Source organism: Protopterus annectens, chromosome 3.part1 (assembly GCF_019279795.1).
Source record: "Protopterus annectens isolate FY-2018-M chromosome 3.part1, PAN1.0, whole genome shotgun sequence".
Taxonomy (NCBI): Eukaryota; Metazoa; Chordata; order Ceratodontiformes; family Protopteridae; genus Protopterus; species Protopterus annectens.
Genome location: NC_056732.1, coordinates 196,505,900 through 196,527,178, shown reverse-complemented (window position 1 = coordinate 196,527,178; position 21,279 = coordinate 196,505,900).

Below are 21,279 nucleotides of genomic sequence, written 5' to 3'. Positions count from 1 at the left end.
AGTTTTTTTATATATTTTTTCCCCTAACAGATTTGTTTTTCAATTGAATTGGGCAGGTTATAGGTCACATTAAAGGAAGGAAAACTTTTGAAATTATTTATTGTGGTCTCATTTTCTTATATCACAAAAACCTGGCCTTTTAAAAGGGGTGTGTACACTTTTTATATCCACTGTGTGTGTGTGTGTATATTATATATATATATATATATATATATATATATATATAAAATTTTCATTTATGCTATGTGTTGCAATTCATAATAATAAAATGAATATTGTGCGTGAAAATCACATCAGGCATCGGGGGAGAAGTAAACAACCTGACAGACCTTAACTGCATAGTCCATTGAGTACAAGTAGTCTCAGCATCCTAAAACAGCTTCAAATACAGTGTTACCTAAACCTGTTGAAAACCACAGTAAATAGTACTACTAACCTCACATAGTGTGTGTTTTTCTGTGAGTGGCTTTGTCTGTCTCCTACCGACACACTGACACGGTGACTCTGACAGTGTACATGCTCCAAGTATATTCAACTTTAGTGTGATAAAAATGACACTGTTCAGTTTGTGTGTATATTTATATATATATGTATATATATATATATATATATATATATATATATATATATGTGTGTATAAATACATACAGACACATATATTTGTATATATAATGCATTATAAGTATGTATGTGTAATTCTGATGAATATTTTATTGTATGCAACAAAGATAAAAAAAAAGAACTTTCAACACTCTGACTTATGTTCAGCAGAAAAATGTCATGCTGTTGGTAATCTTAGAATTAGACCCTTATTATTGTGAATGCAGAATACAGTGTTTTAAAATGCAGTATATTTCTTGTATGAGGTAGTGACTTCTGGTCATGGATGATTTCAGACATATTTAGTGATAGATTAAAAAAAATGTTTTCCTAGACATTAAATGGTCTTGTCTATTAAAGTTGTCACACCAATGCATTTATGCTGTACAGCTGTGCTGTACCTTGCATGGTTCAACTTTGTAAGAGCTAAGCAAGTATACTGCTGCTCACAACTAATGCAGTGCACTGTTGCAACTGCAAACTTAAGCTGAAATAGGACAGTAAAACTGACTACTTCAGAAAGGTTTTGTGCAGCTTAATAGTGACCCTGACACCCCTGGAACTGTGATGTTTTGGCAGTTGTGTTTACTGAAGGAGTCTGTCAGTTTTTCTGGTGCTTGCATGTAGAGCTTGCATGAACAGCTCCAGTGGCTTAGTGGTTAACTGCTGTGACTATAATGTAGAGGGTCGTGGGTTCAAGACCTGCAAGGGCTGTTTATTACCTTTAAATACACCCCGGGGATCACTTCTGTGTCTCTGCTCGATAGTGAAACAGGAAAATAATTTTCTTGGGTGGCGTAGTACCTACCTATGAACCTATAGAGTGAGAGTGAAACGTGGCATGTGCAGAAGTGAGAAGAGTTACTGTGGACTGATGAGTAACTTATTAGCACTTTACAAAGTGAACCCACAGATGTATCTGCAAGGTGGCATGGGTGGGAAATGCAGTCCCCACATGTATAGAACATGTTGAAATATCAAAGATTTAACTGAAAATGTACTCGGAGAGTGTCTGAAAAACTATTCTAGATTGTATGAGCCATAATGTGACTGACAAATGATTAAAAAATAATGTACTCAACTGAGTATGTATAAGTACAACATTACCAAGAGGGGCCAGTAGAACATCACTACAGAATGTTGCATCGACCAGCACAACATCACTACAGAATGTTGCATCGACCAGCACATCATCACTACAGAATGTTACATCGACCAGAACATCACTACAGAATGTTGCATCAGCCTGTACAACATCACTACAGAATGTTGCATTAACCAGCACAACATCACTACAGAATGTTACACTGATGACATTTCTGATGATACAGGCAGCAGTTTTAAAGCAGACTGGTGAATCAATCAGTAAGTAATTCTTTGTTACCCCAAAACATGATAAGAAAGGTGTACAGAAACAAATACTTTGTTGTTCTCTGTAAGATGCTATAGGATGGGTAAGCTGAAAAGAGGCTGGCTAACTGCCTGTCTTGGTGGCTAATCCTTGAGATGGAGGTTCACCACATGAAAACCTTGGGAAAGCAGAGTTATTAACATGGAATAACTGATCATTACAATATTCTTTCCACAATCTGTTATTAATTTTCTTGCAATATGTTATTATTGCATACTTTGTATGTAATGTTAAAAACATTGCATTTCACAAAAATTTGTACAAGAATACTGGTAAACTGGGTGTTGTATAACGCAGCACATAAGAAACATCTTTTAATGTTCTGTTTTACTTATGTTGCTTGCAGTGGGTGTTAATATTGACAAAAAGGCAAGAACGGCACACTGAATTATTGCTTCTTAAGGTTGAGTAGTTAATTAAAAATGAGTTTCAACTTGCAATGAGTTCTGGCACTGCAAGTGGTTTAAAAAATATTAGATCAGTGTTGATTTGATTGCCTTGGGAAAGAAGCAGCAGCAGCTAGTAGGTTCCACCTGATTAACAAATATTTGCAGTGTGAGTGGAGTAACAGGTAGTGCACACACCTTTAATGTAAAAGGCTGTGGGTTCTATTCTCACACCAGGTGGATTGAGTGCTAAATCTTCAGTGCAGCATAAAGGTGGTGGGGTCTCTTGCACTGCTGAGTGTGCTGTCCTTCAGAAGAGACATTAAACTGAGGCCCCATCTGCTTGATTTGGTTGTAGCTCAGGTTAGATGTAAAAGAGCCACAGCACCTAGCAAAAAGAATAAGAGAAGCTCTCCAGTGCCCTGGACAATTTCTTCTAGTAGCATAAATTCCACCTCGAGTCTAGTGGGATTAACCTTATCAACAAATGATAAGTAAATAAAATTAAGTTAAATAACTGAATATTGAATACAATAAAACCACTGTGATATATTTTACCATTAGTTCTAATAGGAAATAAATTGTTTTTGCTTAAGGTATATATGTAGCATTGTTTTTTCATAATTTCTTTTTTTTAACCACTAGCCTACGATCAATGTGTTTCAGTGTTTTAATTATAGGCTACTAATGTCATCATGCCAGATTTTCCAGAAAATTTATTTGCATCTTTTCTTATTTATTTTTTTTCATACAACTTGAGTCTAGCAACATGGTGAGAAAGGTTGGAGTTCTAACTGCAATTTTGAGAAAATGGATTCAGTTAGTGCCCTTGGCACTTGAAGGAGTCTAGCAGGGAGAGCCAGGAATGGAGGGGTGTTGCATGCTTGCCTCTCCCTGTGGGAGGGAAGGATTGGAGATGCTGAAAGAGCATAAAGGGAAGTGTGATGTCTCCATTTGAGACCATGGAAAGATACTTCCTGTGCTTGAAGAAGGGGGACAGGGCTGCTTGCTTGGCAATTCCCCTTGTGTAAGTGTGGAAAGACCTGCATGGTCAGCCCATAGCACATCCCTGTCAGCTCCTTAACTGAGTATCTCTGTGGATTTAGGGCACTGTAAGAAGATTTTCAAACTACCTCTGATGCCTACTTAATCATAGGCCTTCTCAGCTAATGTTTATCTTATGTTTTGAGGAGGGACTGAATGGACCAGTTGGACAAGACGGGGCTGATGATCAGCAGCCAGTAGGGGCAAAATGGGCAAAAAAAAAAAAAAACCCTCATAAGCACAGCTTGATTAGTGCTTGGATGGATACCTGTTCTTCCCTCATTTGTGCAGCTTTATTGTTTATAGACAGACATCTATTATTAGTTATTACTGTTTGTCCCGGTCCCTTTCAATAAACATATCACACTGAATGACCTTTGACAGCCTTTATTAAACTTGCATAAACATAATTTTGTTAACCAATATTTATTAATTACAACTGAAACATAGTATAGCTGATTTTAATCACAGCATAAATGTCCACTTAATATTAATCAAGACAGCATGACCTCGCTCATCCTGACCCAGTAAGCATCGTCCATATCTCCACTCACTTACTTTACTTATGAAGCAGCGTCCCACCACTCACTTAATTTACCTTTAATTGAATTACACATCTACCAAATAATCAGCTTCCTTCCCTCCACTCGCTTATTTTACTTATGAAGCAACATCCCATCACTCAGTTCATATTACCACTTATTGAATTAAACAAGCTCGCTTATTTTATTTATCAGGCAGCCTCCAACAGCTCACTTTTCTTTCCCAAGTCATTAAAATGAACATTCAACACCAGAGGGGGAACAGAAGAGGCAAGCCTGTCCCTCTTTGCCGTTGCAAATGGACTGATAAAATAACCACAATCCCTACTATTCCACCAAATAAAGGGGAGGAAGGCCGAGTAGCAAGTTCATGCCAAAATGTGATTCCCTACCCAGTTACAGTAGCAAAAAAACCCTTAAGCCCCTCCCTACTCTTACCTAATTTCTTCCAAATCTTTCCTCATTCTCATTTAACTCTTTCATCCCCCCTACCCTCTTAACTCCCACTAATGTATTTATCTAACCCCCTTCTGAAAATGTCCCTGGGCAAATTGGTTTGTTATCAAACCTCATTTATCCCGGTCCCCTTCAGTAAACACATCACACTGAATGACGTTTGATGACCTTTATTAAACTTCCATAATATAGATTTGATAACCAATATTTATTACAACTGAAACATAGTATAACTGATTATAATCAAAGCATAAACATCCATGTAATTGTAATCAGGACAGAGTGACCCCACTTATTCTGACCCATTAAGCAGCGCCCATACTTCCACTCGCTTACTTTACTTATGAAGCAGCATCCCACCACTCACTTCATTTACCATTTATTGAATTGCACATCCAACCAAATAAGGAGCGTCCCTACCTCTGCTCGCTTGTTTTACTTATGAAGCAGCGTCCCATCACTCACTTCATATTACCACTTATTGAATTAAACAAACCAAACAATAAGCAGCATTCTTACCTCCCTCGCTTATTTTATTTATCAGGCAGCCTCCAACAGCTCACTTTTCTTTCCCAAGTCATTGAAATGTACATGCAGCACTAGGGAGGGAACAGAAGAGGGCAAACGTGCTCCTCTTCTCTACCCACCAGCCTGACCAGGCTGTTCCCCCTCCTTAATACCAAAATTTCCAACAAACCTAAAGGTCGAAGCTGAACATCATTCAGTGTACTCCAATCTCTCTGCTCCAAACTGAAACCCTGTCATCAATATCCCAAAGCTGTGTTATAGAAAAACCCAAAGCAACCAATTTCATAAGCAACTGTAGTTAAAACCGACGATCCCATTCTAACGCCAAATAACCATGCCCTTGTAAAACGTTTGTACTCATACCGCAGTCATTAACTGCCAAATGCACCACCAGCACTGTGACGCACAAGCCATCCAAGAAATGAAAACCAGTGTTACAAAGCAAAACATCCCATAACCAAAATAGCATTCGTTCACCCACACACCACCCTCACAAAGAATTCAAAACATCCCTGTATAAAATACTTCCAAAGGATAACTCAGGCCAAACATATTAGCCAAATGTGGGCATTCTGGGGAAATCTATAAATCTATAAACTCCCTTACTTGATTCTTTTATGATCTAGTATCTGAATACTCACCTGAGCCCTTCCATGATACTGTGGTCATGATTGTTGTGCTAAAAAATATCTCTTGTTTTCCCTCCTTACTGAGCTAGAATAGTCCAGTTTCAGAGCTTGCTGATCCCTGGGCTTTGTTTGCAGTTCCTGTTACTGATTCTTTACCTAATTTGGAAGAGAGGAAGTTCCCTTGCTTACCAGTGGGAGTGGGAAGCATTGAGCTGCCTGTTGGTCCAGTTTTGTGAGGTTTCAGCCAGTAACTTGTAGTTTATTGGTCGTTTTGGGCCAGTTCCTAGCTTCTTTCAGCCCCCTGATATAAAAACGCAACGCTGCTTCTTAGCTTGTACCTACTCAGCACAGATCCTCGTGGTGGCCAGCAGAGTAATCCAAGCTTCAGAGAGCTAAAAAAGCGACTTTACCTGATTTAAGTATATTTTTGTGGCTTTCCACTTCTATTTATCTAGCAACTGTATTTCGCCTGCTTGCTGATGCACTGTTATTGTTTATTCTGCATTTATTCTGTTATTGCACTTGTTTCTCAGTTTGTTACTTTTAAAATCTGTAACTGTTGCAAATTGTTTGTGTAGGCTGTGATAGCCGATTTATAGCATTTGTAAGTGTTTACTGTATCTGTTTCTGCTTGTTTTCTGAAAAAAAAAATATATATCTCTTGTTTTCCCGCCTTACTGAGCTAGAATAGTCCAGTTTCAGAGCTTGCTGATCCCTGGGCTTTGTTTGCAGTTCCTGTTACTGATTCTTTACCTAATTTGGAAGAGAGGAAGTTCCCTTGCTTACCAGTGGGAGTGGGAAGCATTGAGCTGCCTGTTGGTCCAGTTTTGTGAGGTTTCAGCCAGCAACTTGTAGTTTATTGGTCATTTTGGGCCAGTTCCTAGCTTCTTTCAGCCCCCTGATATAAAAAACGCTAAACGCGTGTTTTTTAGCTTGTACCTACTCAGCACAGATCCTCGTGGTGGCCAGCAGAGTAATCCAAGCTTCAGAGAGCTAAAAAAGCGACTTTACCTGATTTAAGTATATTTTTTGTGGCTTTCCACTTCTATTTATCTAGCAACTGTATTTCGCCTGCTTGCTGATACATTGTTATTGTTTATTCTGCATTTATTCTGTTATTGCACTTGTTTCTCAGTTTGTTACTTTTAAAATCTGTAACTGTTGCAAATTGTTTGTGTAGGCTGTGATAGCCGATTTATAGCATTTATAAGTGTTTACTGTATCTGTTTCTGCTTGTTTTCTGAAAAAAAAAAAAAACAAAAAATATCTCTTGTTTTCCCGCCTTACTGAGCTAGAATAGTCCAGTTTCAGAGCTTGCTGATTCCTGGGCTTTGTTTGCAGTTCCTGTTACTGATTCTTTACCTAACTTGGAAGAGAGGAAGTTCCCTTGCTTACCAGTGGGAGTGGGAAGCATTGAGCTGCCTGTTGGTCCAGTTTTGTGAGGTTTCAGCCAGCAACTTGTAGTTTATTGGTCGTTTTGGGCCAGTTCCTAGCTTCTTTCAGCCCCCTGATATAAAAAACACTAAACGCACATTTTTTAGCTTGTACCTACTCAGCACAGATCCTCGTGGTGGCCAGCAGAGTAATCCAAGCTTCAGAGAGCTAAAAAAGCGACTTTACCTGATTTAAGTATATTTTTTGTAGCTTTCCACTTCTATTTATCTAGCAACTGTATTTCGCCTGCTTGCTGATACATTGTTATTGTTTATTCTGCATTTATTCTGTTATTGCACTTGTTTCTCAGTTTGTTACTTTTAAAATCTGTAACTTTTGCAAATTGTTTGTGTAGGCTGTGATAGCCGATTTATAGCATTTATAAGTGTTTACTGTATCTGTTTCTGCTTGTTTTCTGGAAAAAAAAAAATATATATCTCTTGTTTTCCGGCCTTACTGAGCTAGAATAGTCCAGTTTCAGAGCTTGCTGATCCCTGGGCTTTGTTTGCAGTTCCTGTTACTGATTCTTTACCTAATTTGGAAGAGAGGAAGTTCCCTTGCTTACCAGTGGGAGTGGGAAGCATTGAGCTGCCTGTTGGTCCAGTTTTGTGAGGTTTCAGCCAGCAACTTGTAGTTTATTGGTCGTTTTGGGCCAGTTCCTAGCTTCTTTCAGCCCCCTGATATAAAAAACGCTAAACGCGCGTTTGCGTGGTTTAGCGCGGAGCTGCTACCGTTGCACACTAGGGCAGCGCCGGTTAAGCAGGTTTAAACTATTAGGGCTACCTAAAGTCCACTCTTCAAATTTTCCCTTAAAACTACCTTCCTCGAACTATACTACTGATCTAATCAGGATATCCTATAACTAAAAAGATCATCTCTACCTAACTCCGAGTAGCCTATTCTGTATCTGTCAAACCTAGCATTTGCTCCTACAGTACTTATCACCGAGATACAGCACTCTTGTTATAGATAGTACCCCAAAAAGGCGAAACCCCATTTCTCGGACACCCACATCCCCCGGAATCTCTTTTTAAAGTTTTTTTGTCTATTCCTTCTAGCATGTCGAGGGATCAGTTGCTAGTATCCTCTCCTGCTCAGCTGGTGAACCTGGGAATATTGAGGCAATGTTACAGTTGCCTCATGTACACAGACAACCCTCTCCTCCTCCCACAAAACACAAATACATGCGAGAGATGCAACTATACGGCCAAACTGGAGGCTGAGCTCTCTCAACTTAGGACTGGCAAGACCAGACAGGAGGAGAAGGTTACCACACATACTATAGACCCAGTCTCACATAGTACCATCACAACCTCAAATCATACACATAAACACACAAAGACATACTCAGAGGCTCTGATCAGAAATCTACCAAAACAGCAGAGGCCACCAAAGCAGACACCCAAACAACCACCACCTCAGAACACAACACCTGCAACACATAGACCTCACAGTCAGAGTCTCAAACAGCCACAGCCCTTAAGGCCAAACACAATGCCAGACACACTAGTCATTGGTGACTCCATAGTCAGACACACTGACGTCCCGCTCACCAGACTGAGTAAGGAGAGAGTTACAGTAAGCTGCCTGTCGGGCGCTAGAATCCGCCACATAACGCAAGCACTCAGGTCTCTCAACAGCAGGTACAAATACGACTCAGTCATTGTCCACGCTGGTGTAAACGACCTGAGATGTACCTCCTTGGACTACATGAAAAGAGACATTGAGGAGCTCTCTGATTATGTAGCCCAGGCAGGTATGACCCTGACCTTGAGCAGTATCCTACCTTCACCAAGAATGATGCCACAATACAGAGATAAGATGATCAGCTTTAACAATTGGCTTAAACTCTGGTGTCATTCAAAGGGGATCCAATGTCTGTCTGCCTGGGATGACATGCTGGACAAGCCACGCTGCTTCGCAAGGGACGGCTTGCACCTGTCACCCCTGGGATTCCGGATATTGGCAAAGGCTCTTGCCACCCCCATAGTGCCTTTTTTAGGCAAGGCTCAAATTCTAAACCTACCACCCTAGAACACAAAAAAGGAAAAAACTAAGGGTAATGCTGCTCAATGCCAGAAGTCTAAATCTCAAAATGCACGCACTCGAGGCCCTTCTCAGTATGGAGAACATCGATGTCTGTGCTGTGACAGAAACCTGGTTCAAGGCTCTTGAGAGCACCCCAGCACTAACAGGTTTTACCTCATACCATGCATTCCGGCCCCAAAATCCGGACAATACCAAGAAAGGAGGGGGGGTATCCATATTCATCAAGGACACCCACACCTCAAGACTGGTGGCAACGCATGATGCATCGGAGACCATCCAGGTGCAATTAACCATAGGCAAGACTGCTCTGCAAATTGTAGCATGTTACAGGCCACCCTCACAAACTCAGGAACCTCACATGGCTTTCCTGAAAACACTGGAGGGATAAATGTATCTCCAAACACCATCATACTAGGTGACTTCAATTACCCTAATATAGACTGGGAACACTACTCAAGCCCAAACACCCTAGCCCAAAAGTTCCTGGAATTCATAAACTCAAATGCCATGGAACAACTAGTCACCATCCCCACAAGAGGAGAAAACATACTTGATCTCATCATCATGAACATGGGAGCACAATGTTCAACACCGGAAGTATACCCCTCACTGGTGAGATCAGATCACAAACTAATCTTGCTGGAGGTCCTCATCCCACCCCACCTGAAATAAAAAAGACCACAGTAAAAAACTTCTCGAAAGCCGACTTCACACTTCTAAAGACTAGTGTGGTCTCCTTTAAGGCCCCCGAGCCGGCGGAAAACAGTACTCAAGCCGCTGAATCACTTACAAATGCCTTCTACCAGCACCTGCAGCACTGCATGGATAAGGCAATCCCAAGCAAAACAAAGACTCTCTGTACCAAGAGCAAGCGTCCAGTCTGGTGGACCCCAGCCATAAACAAACTCTACAACAAAAGGAGGAAGCTACTACAAGATAGAGCAAAATCCTTAAAAGGTAAGACACCCTTGATCACTATAAGTAAAAAACTAAGAGCTCTCATAAAATCATCCAAAGCAAATTTTGAGAGAAAAATAGCTAAAGACTCAAAGGACAATCATAAGGCCTTCTTTAGCTATGTTAGAAACCTGGGAGGAAACTCCCAGATATGCTCAGAACTAGTTCAAAATGATGTGAAGATTACTGATCCTACAGACATTGCCAACATACTGGCTGACAGGTTCAGTGCAAACTTCTCCCCTCCCCAAAAGGAGAGATATCTATACCAAATGGTTGCAGCCCCCAAACATCTCAAACGCCCAAGTGAGAACTGCTCTCTCCAAAGCAAAAACACAGCATCCATGGGACCTGATGGTGTCCCAGGCTGTGTGCTCCACGAACTCAACGAGGAATTAAACCCACAGCTAGGACAGCTGTTTAATCATAGTCTCACCTCTGGATACGCACTCCAGGAGTGGCGCACTGCGACTGTGGTCCCACTTCACAAAGGCGGTGCCTCCACAGACCCTGGAAATTACCGGCCCATTAGCTTGACAAGCCTTATCTGCAAAGCTATGGAGAGGATCATAATGGACCTCATAAATAAAGACATAGGGAATTTGCAGACTTTGGATCCAACCCAGTTTGGCTTTGTCAAAGGCAGATCATGCCTTTTAAACTTGGTTGACTTTTTCGAAACAGTCACCAAAGCCATTGATGAGGGAAAGGCAGTCCATACGGCCTACCTCGATCTGGCGAAGGCCTTCGATACAATACCCCACTCAGGTATCATTGAAAAACTCATCAGCTTAAATGTTAACCCATACATCACAAGATGGGTTGCAAACTGGCTGAGTGACAGAACCCACAGGGTCAGAGTTGCTGGCGCCATGTCAGACTCAAAGCCTGTCACAAGTGGTGTCCCACAGGGCTCAGTCCTGGGCCCACTCTTGTTTGGCATCTACTTTTCCGAAGTACAAGCAAACACAGGAGGGTTATGGCTGACAAAGTTTGCAGATGACTGCAAACTGGGCCGAGTCGAAAACACATCTGACACAGATATCCTTCAGAAGGGTCTCACAGAAATGGATGACTGGTGCCAGAGCCATGGCCTAAAGTTAAATGCCAAAAAATGCATAGTCATACCCTTCGGAAAAAACAAGGTTACCCCTAGCTACCATATAGGTGGTAATCCTCTGAGCACAGAAGAAGTTATCATGGACCTGGGGACCCAGGTTGACAGTAGCCTGTCATTCGACACCCATGTAGCTAAAGTAGTTAGGAAGACCTTCTACATTGCCCACCTCATCATGAAGGGATTCACATCTAGATCAAGGGAGGTCATAGTCTCCCTATACTCATCACTCATCAGACCAATGATTGAGTACAATGCCCCATTCGGAATGTATCTGACCCGACACTTGCAGCAGCTAGAGAGGCCACAAAAGTTCCTCACCAAAAGGATAAAGGGTCTCAAAAATCTGTCCTATGCTGCCCGACTGAGAGAACTCCAGCTCTATTCAGTCGCTTACCGCTTGCTCAGAGGTGACCTTTGCCTGACATACAAGGCCATGTCAAACCTAGAGTTGATGAATATGCTTCACCTCAAAAAATCTAGATCCGTCAGAGCCACAAGGGCGGGAGACTTAAACCTCGACACGGCTATTAATAGGACGTGCTGGAGGGATAGATTCATCACCCAAAGACTCCCTATGCTGTGGCACAAAATCCCGGTATATGTGAGGCAGAGCACCTCGCTGGCCTTGTTCAAGAGAAATCTTGACCAATGGATGGGAGATCGCAGATATACTCCAGGGATTACCTCAGTGTCACTGCTAGACAGAGGCACAGCAAAATAATGGGTATAGTTCCCCATACAAAAGGGGTGGCTTAAGCCACAAAACTATGGGCTAGGCTTATAAATGCCCTCGGGCAGATAGCCTAGTATGAACCTATGAACCTATGAACTGCTGTGAAACCTCCTAAACCCCTACATGACCTTAAACATCACCAAATTTGCTACATTCTAATGGCAGTCATTTCTAGCACCCTAGCCACACCACTCAGGGCTAAACTGCACCTTAGGTACACAAACTCCGTCATCTCCTTCCCCAAGGATACTAATCATCCCATCGCTATCATAATAATCCCTGACCCAGGAAATGGATAAATCCTACTCAAATAACTCCCCTACCACTGTACTGAAAGTTTACCTAGCTGCCACTACTTATGCTTATTGCACCAACTTACCCCCTACAACTGTCAATGTTCCTCTTCTGCCCTGTCGCCACCAACCAGAACAGTACCCCTGAGCCATAGCATTCCTTCAACTCCACACTGACAGCAAAAATTGCCCCAATCCCTAACTTAGTCATGGTCCTCTCCATGTATTCAGATATCTCACAAGAATGCCGCACTTCCCAACTAGAAAAAAAAAAAAAACTCTGCCAAAGGCAATATCAAACTATGCTTAGCTTGGTGGCCTGTACGAAGCTGACACACACCCCTAACAATATCAAGCTATGCTTAGCTCAATGGAATGTAAGAAGCCGACCCACCCCCTCCCATCTAAAGGAAAACACCCCGAAAGCCCACCCAGGTGTCAGAAATGGAGCAAATAGCTGATGTTCTTCCTGTTTCACTGTTGCAGTTGTCGCATTTGGGTTATCCCTGCCAGGGTAGCCCTCAGTCAGCCCAAATACCAGAGGCTTAGTATTTCTGCGTCGGTTGCAGTCGCTCCAGGACTGACGTCAGGTTGTCAGTGTTATAAATTAAGGCAGCCGATGCCATTACAACAGTCTTTCTTGCCAAGGAGCCCAAAGCAGAAGCAGTCCATATGAGTCCCAGTCAACTGCTACCTGAGTTTTTCATTTCCAAAATTGAAGTTGAAGTCTTCTAAAGCTAAGTACCCCCATTGGGGATCCTTTTTTCTTGCTCTAACCGATGTCAGAAAAAGTTAACAATTGTCTCACCTGTGAAGCAAATACCACACTGAGATTTTCATTCCTACTGCGTCACTTGCTTAGGCCCAGACCACGATGTCCCCCACTGTTGCTTTTGTGCTCTTTTCGACACCAGAACTATATGTTGTCGGGCCCTTATTGTAGCTAGATATTTTTGCTCTCAGTCCTCAAATTCTGATATGGCTTTGGTAAGCCATCTGACAGCAGATCTTCCAAAAACAACGTAAAGATAAAGACAAAGACAAACCACACAGGTTCAAAACTGCTGACGCTTCCGTTAAGCTAGTCATCAGTTCTCTGGTCCTCAGTGAGGTGCTTTTGCAGCCCCTGATGCCCGCTTCTGTGGATTCGCAGGCCACTACCGAAACCCTTTTGGAGTCCGGTATGCCACAAGACTTCATCAACTAAGGATCCTGCGGATGTCTCTACCTTGGATGGGTCCGGAGTCGCTGAGCAGGCACTGGCTTCTGAGGAAGTACTTCGCACTATGACGACTTCTTTCATGTCTACTGTTCTTTCAAAAACTACTGAGTTTCTAAGGCCTAGGGTACGCACCACACCCAAGAAACCAATAACCCAATCTCAGGCACCCGGTTTCCTGCCTCATTCTCAGATGCTTAAAATGGTTGAAGACCTTATAATGCTTATCAGGGGAAGCCAGGCTACCCATTCCAAAAGAAAAAGAGATTTGTCCCCAGTAGTTTTATCTGAACAGGAGTCCAATGACTCTGATGCATCTGGTTATAAAGATATGCAACCCCTCTCAGCTTATGAGGATTCTGATGCAGAGGAATCCATTCCTTCAGCCTCTCAACCCGAGGACTTTTCCTTTGTGGAAACCCTACATACCTTAAGGGAACATTTCCAATGGGAATGTCAAGACTACCCTCAGTCAAAAAAGAGACTCAGGGAATTCCTAGATCTTCCACAACCACAGACCTCTGGCCATTCCTCCTGTCCTGGATGTTGTGGCTGATGCTTTTATGGAATCCAGTTTGACTCCTGACACCCTCCCTCCTGCTCCCAGGAAACCAGACAGGTACTATAGAGTCCCTGACTCTCACAAATTTCTATTCAAAAATCCTACTGCTGACCCCAAGGTTATCTCTCAAGGACCTAAAGGAATTAAAGCAACTTCTGCTAAGAGTCCCACCCCCTCAGATAGGCATTCCCGAGCATTAGACAGATGGGGTAAAAAAGTATACACCTCTGCTCTTCTTGCTATTAGAGCACTAAATTGTCAGTCCCATATGCTGAAATATCAGCAACATACCATGGAACTCCTCAAACAAAACATGTCTTCTTTTCCTGCTTGTGCAGAAAATAAAGAGTTACAAGAGTTAATGCATTCTGCAAGTCCAGTAACTAAGCTCACCTTACAATGTGGTTTTGACGCCCTAGAAGCATCTTGCAGGGCAATAGTCACTGGTTCTGTCCTTAGGAGGCATGCTTGGCTAAAGGAACAGCCCTTGCCAAACCATGTCAAATCAAAATTATTGGACGCACCACTGCACCAAGGCAGAGGAGGTCTTAAAAAAGATGGAAGAAAAAGCTAAATATATGCAGGCAGTTAAAGACTTCTTGCAGGTCCAGCCACCGAGGTTCAGTAGGCATTGCCCCTCCAAGCACTGGCCCTTTCCTGCCCCCTCCAGGTCAGCTCAGCCCAGACCCCGGGGAAGCAGGCCCCCCAGACAGCAGCCCCAGGGAATGCAGAGATCTAAGCAATGGAATTCCTCCTCTTCAAAACCAGGGAGTGCTAAGCCCACCCCCTCATGGTAAGAACTCACAATGACTTCATGTTTCCGCCCCCTCCCTCTGCCCACCTGCTCTTGCCCCTAGGAGGAAAACACTCCTTCCTCACAAGCACCTGGGCCACCAATACCAACGACCACTGGGTCCTCAACATAGTGTCCCAGGGATACACATTTTATTTCCACAGTCTCCGAACCCCAAAAGGGTTCCAAGATCTTCCCACAAACCAGTGGGCAGAGGCCAAAAAGCAAGTCCTTTCCCTGCTCTCAATGTGGAAACTAGAGCATGGTCCTGCAGAACAGGTAGGCCAAGGTTTCTACTCCAGACTCTTCCTCGTACCCAGAAAAAAGGGATCCTGGTGCCCCATCCTCAATCTATCCATGCTAAACAATTCAGTAATTCACCCTCCAGCAACTTCTACCTATGCTCTCCAAGGATGCTTGGTTAGCCACCCTAGACCTAAAAGAGGCCTACCTACACATCCCAATCAGGGAATCTTGCAGGAAATATCTCCGTTTCAGGGCAGGATCACTGCACTTTCAGTTCTCTGTGCTTCCCTTTGGCTTATCCACTGCTCCCAGAGTTTTCACAAAATGCCTGGCTCCCGCCATTACTTTTTGCAGACAAAGAAATATTAAAATTTACCCATACGTAGATGACTGCCTGATTTAGGCAGACAGTCAGGAAAGGCTGCTAAAGCACCTGACCTTTGTGAAGGACCTACTGACCTCCCTGGGGTATACTATCAATGAAAAGAAGTCCGAACTAGTACTCACGCAAAAAATTGTATTCCTGGGAGCAAGCCTGAACACGGCATCCCAGATGGCATTTCTTACAACAGAAAAACAAACCTGCCTGACAACCTACTTCTCTCAACTAGCCACCAGACCTCAGTTATCCGCAAGGAGAATCCTGAAAACTCTGGGGTTCATGGCATCTTGCATTCTACTCATTCCATATGCCAGACTGCATATGAGGAAACTACAGTGGTACTTAAAAAGCCTTTGGTGTCAACACTTCCAAGACCTGGAAACTCTTATACCAATGATACTTTCCTTAAGGAAAGATTTCCTTTGGTGGGCAGCAGCATGCAACCACAACAAGGGACTACCCTTCTCACAACCCCATGCCACCCAGACCCGCACCTCAGATGCATCAGACTATGGCTGGGGTGGCCACCTGGACATCAAGTGCATTTAGGGCCAATGGAGCCCAAACCAAATACATCTGCACATCATCCAAAAAGAGATGTTAGCTGTTCAGCAAGCTCTGACAACCTTCAGACCCCTGCTCTCCCCGGGGCCTCTACTGATCAAAACAGACAACACCACTCTGATGTGGTATATCACCAAGCAGGGAGGGACTGACTCGTACCCTCTGTGCAGGCTCGCCGTGACCCTTTGGCACACAGCCTCAGCCATGCAGCTACACCTGCTAGCACAATTCCTGCCAGGCTCTCTAAACTTTCTGGCAAACAACTTAAGCAAAAATCTTCTGGACCCACATGAGTGGCAGCTAGACCAAAGAACCTTCACCCTTGTAACCCAGAAATGGGGCAACCCAAAGGTCAACTTCTTTGCTTCCCACTCCAACCATCATCTCAGCAAATTCTGCACCAGGGAACCTCACAGCAAGGCCTGGGAAGTGGATGCTCTATCCTTCCAGTGGGTCAACCTCTCGGTCTATACATTCCCCCCTCTACTGCTCATTACAAGGGTACTGCTCAAAATAAGGGAGGAAAAACCGAGGACAATCCTGATTGCCCCAGACTGGCCACACCAGCACTGGTACCTTCTGCTGCGAAGCCTGACACCACTGCCACCATGGCATCTCCCTTAGATCCCAACACTCCTGACCCATAGGAATGGAGAATTCATGCATCCCCAGTTGCAGACCCTTAATCTGTCAGCCTGGCTTATTCCCAAACCACTGCACAAGCTGCCAATCTAAGCAAACAAGTTCTAGATGTTATACATGAGGCCATACACCCTAGTACTAGAAAGCCTTATGCTGACAAGTGGAAAAGGTTTTGCACCTGGATCCAAGCTAAGGAAGCCAGAACTGCACAGCCCTTCCTACCTCTCCTCCTGGATTACCTGGCTGACCTACTACATAGGGATCTATCCTTCTCTTCTATTAAAATTCATGCCTCTGCCATCTCTGCTCATTTCAGCACAGAGCCACCTCTTTTCTTCCAACCACTCATCAAACAGTTCCTAAGAGGGGCTAACAACATGAGGCCACCCAGAACAACACCTACCCCAGCTTGGGACCTTAACTTTGTTTTGCAAAAACTCACCCTGCTCCCTTTTGAACCAGCAGCATCAGCAGAGTTAAAGTTCCTCTCTTGGAAGACAGCCTTGCTTCTGGCCATCACTTCAGCTAGAAGAGTATCTGAGCTACAAGCACTAATGGTTGTAGTGCCCTTCATCATTTTCCACACTGACAGGGTCTCCCTCAGGACTAACCCATCCTTCACACCACTTTTGGCATGAAGGATGGGTCTCCCTCAGGACTAATCCATCCTTCATGCCAAAAGTGGTGTCTAGTGTGGCTCTCAACCAATCCATTAATTTGCCCACCTTTTTCCCTAACCCACAAAACAAGAGGGAAAGGATCCTGCACTCTCTAGATGTGCACAGGCAGCTCAGATTCTACCTAGACAGGACTAAATCATTTAGGGAGACCAATCAATTGTTAGTCAGCTTTTCTACAGGAGCAGAGGGCAAGGCCATATACAAACCAACTATTTCCAAATGGATAGCACGCTGCATCCATTTCTGCTACAAGCAGCACAGGAATCCTCCCCCCGGGGGGGGGGGGGGTCAGGACACATTCTACCAGAGCAACCTCCACTTCTGCAGCTTTCCTCAGAGAAGTCCCCACCAGGGACATCCTGGAGGCTGCAACATGGACATCTGTTCATACCTTCACCAAGCATTACCACCTGCCTATCCTCTCCAAATCCAGGGCAGGCTTTGCCACAGCAGTCTTGTAGGGCATCCTAACCAGCCGCCAGTCCTCTTGACTGCCTCCACCCTTTTTTTCAGCTTTGGGAATCAACCCAAATGTGATGAGTGCAACAGTGAAACACGAAGAGCATAGTACAGTTGTGTACACTTACCATAAGTATAGATGTTCGAGTGTATTCACTGTTGCAGTCCTGGTTTCCCTCCCTCCACCCCCCTTGTCTCTCTCTCTCTCTCTCAATCTCTCTCTATCCTTACAAGGATGTTTTGATATTTACTTTCTACTGGTGGTGTTCTTCCACCATAACCTAGCTCCCTCTCTGGGGCTCCTGACAGGGCAAGAAAAACTGATATAATGGCGTCGGCTGCCTTAATTTATGACACTGATGACCTGATGTCAGTCTTGGAGCGACAACAACTGATGCAGAAATACTGAACCTTCTGCAGAAATCTGGAAAATTGAGAGCCATGCTCGGGGTGGAGCACACGCATCCAACTCAACCACCAACACGATGACCACCTACTTCCACAGCCAAGGTCCATCATATTATGGACATACAGCAAGAGCCCAACTTCCCAACCACCACATGGCTTCAGCCACTCCCTCGTTTGAGTTTCAGACTTCATTTCATTGAGATAAAATGCATATCAACACAAAATATGTGATTCTGACACCTTTGTAACTGTATAGGAGGAATGTTTAAAATATGTCATAATTTTCAGTCCTTTGATGTGCACAGAAATTATGTGGTTAAATTTTCAGGCCTTTGACCCCCCCCCCCCCCCCCTTGCCATTATGTCTGGCTTTGCTCAAATTTATTGCATTAAGAGGTAGAAAACTCAAAGTTGTTGTTGTTTGTCTTTCGGCTTTTCCCGGTTAGGGGCACCACAGCGGAACTCCGGTCTGCTAATGATTGGCAGTATAAAATTCAAAGTATCTGTCATTATTTAAAAACATCAACCCTCAATTATTTAGCAACAATGAGCCAGAGACCTCAGTTTTATGAGCAAAAGACCAAAGTATGAGGCAAAATCTGGACATTCTGCAAAAATCTGTACCGGTGAGAAATGTGATTACCTGTGTAACAGCCAAGCAGTAAACTGCCCTTTCCTCTTTACATTTCCTAGGAAATCACTCCAACATTGTATTACCATACTGGTCACTGAAATCTCCAGTCTGTCTTCTCACTCTTTCAATCTTGCCGACACTTCCCAACTATCCCTCCACTCCCATAACGGTCAACCGTACAATCCACATGCTCTATCTCAAAAACCAGCAAAAATCACTATCAGTAATTCAGCTGAGTAAAAGAATGGCCATTACACTGCACCACCGCAATGCAAGTCTCCCGGACTGACCAGGTAGAAACTTTATGATTGAAGCACATGAAGCAGCAACACCAAACTGTGTCAAACAATCTCTCCATCCTCCCTGACCTCTAAATCACTCATCTCAAGACTTCTCTACTCTTATCTCCTAACGTAAGTAAAGCAACAGACAGTAGTCTAAGTTGGCCCTAAAACAATCAAGGAGACTTTGATGTTTAGGCAGAACGCAAGTTTGTAAGTTCAAATTTTAATATGTTCCAGGCATGGGCATAGTCACCCCTATGAAACACCCACACTTCGTGGTGCAGCATAAATTAGTTAAATCATGCTGCACACATATACCTTTCAGTAATGTTTCACAATTAGTTCTATTATTTAACTCCTTTGTAGTTCCTTGAAATGAAAGTACACATACTACACACCTCTCCCCGACATGCCCCCACCAAAAGCTTTGCCACAGATTTTTTTATCTGCTAGTCATTCCAGTTCACAACTGTTACCTCAAGGTATAGGAAATTGCAGTAATAAATGTCAGAATGATAGTAATGCACAATTCTCCCCTCCCAAGTACAAAGATGGAACTGAGTTAGCTTCGGTCATCTTGAGTTATAATTTCCTTTAACAGAGGGACATTCAGGTACACTGTGCTGAGTAAATCAGAAGTACAGATGAACCTTATCAGCATGCCCATCCTTTGCATTAAATGCAGTCTCAGCAACCCGTCAGCAGTCACCATTCCCAAGCAAAACTGACAAAAAAAATAACCTGGACACTTCACAAAAGCCGATGTTACTTTCTTTTAACCCTGCCCCCTCAGTAATGGTTAAGCAACATCAGAAATTGTCATCTGCGAGTCTGGCGGACACAGTCCAGCTATAAGAGGCCATGAGACACTACCCGATCACCACCAGTGTCCCTCTAAGCCAGAGAATCACCTCCCCCAACTCACCTAGCACCATATAAGGTAACACCCTGCAAGGGAAGGGAAAAAAAAGAACAGAACGACAAACCATATCCATAAAACAACAACAGCCGTCAACCATGCTACTAGCCAAAGTCTAACTTTTAAAATCCATAAAACGACAGCAGCCATCAACCATGCTACTAGACCAAGTCTAACTTTTAGACTCTTTAAACTGAATTGATCCCCCCACAGTCCCTAACCAAAATTCATTCAAACCTGAACACCCAAGCACCTAGTAATCTAACGATCCAAAGACAAGGACACCATGGTAAAACAAACAAAAACCTCAACTAACTAACATTACCTACCTCTGCCATGCCACAAGGCCTACCTGACCATAGCCAGCAGTACCTACGGGCCGTCTCGGACATAAATCTGCACTATAGCAAGTTCACGCCAAAATGTGATTCCCTACCCAGTTACACTCTAGCAAAAACCCCTTAAGCCCCTCCCTACCCTTACCTCATTTTCTGCAAATCTTTCGTCATTCCCATTTAACCCTTTCATTCCCCCCTACCCTCTTAACTCCCACTAATGTATTTATCTAACCCCTTTCTGAAGATGTCCCTGGACAAATTGGTTTGTTACCAAACCTCATTTGCCGATGACCAATTAGGAGATAGATTTTGAAAAAGAAAATAAAAATAAAAAAGGACTAGATGAACCTTTGCACCAGTTGCCTTTTGAAGAGTTCAAAGTTTTGTGGTTTGTATCTTCCCTTCAAGGTGAGACAGGGTTAAAAGCATCAAGCAGTTAATAAGTAAATAAATAAGAAACACACTTTTGGCATTTGCGACATATTAAAAGGCAAGAGATTTACCCCTTCAGTTCTTTTTCTGAATTAATTTGTTTAGAACTCACACTGGTTGATGCAGCCTTAAACTAGTTACTGAGTGATGTCCTTTTGCCTTTTGTTTGGTCTTCACTGCACTTAGTGGTCTAATATGCATTCATAGCAACCTTAACATTGTCTTTGCATATTTAATACTTATTAGTGTAGATAAAGTACGTTTTGCTTGATAGTTGAATTGGCTGTTTTGATTAATTTTTTTGTATGATAAAATGTATTCATTAACTGGGTAAGAGTGAACTGATTCGTAGTGACAGAACAGGCCAGGACACGAGAGCGTGCATTCTGAGTATCTATACATGCAGTTTAGAGCAGCCAGTTGGGCAACATGCTTTTGGTTGGTAGGAGGAAAGCGGAATACCCAGAGAAGAAATGAACAAACACGGGAGGAACAATGAAATTTCACAAATGCAACCCCCCCCCCCCAGACGTCA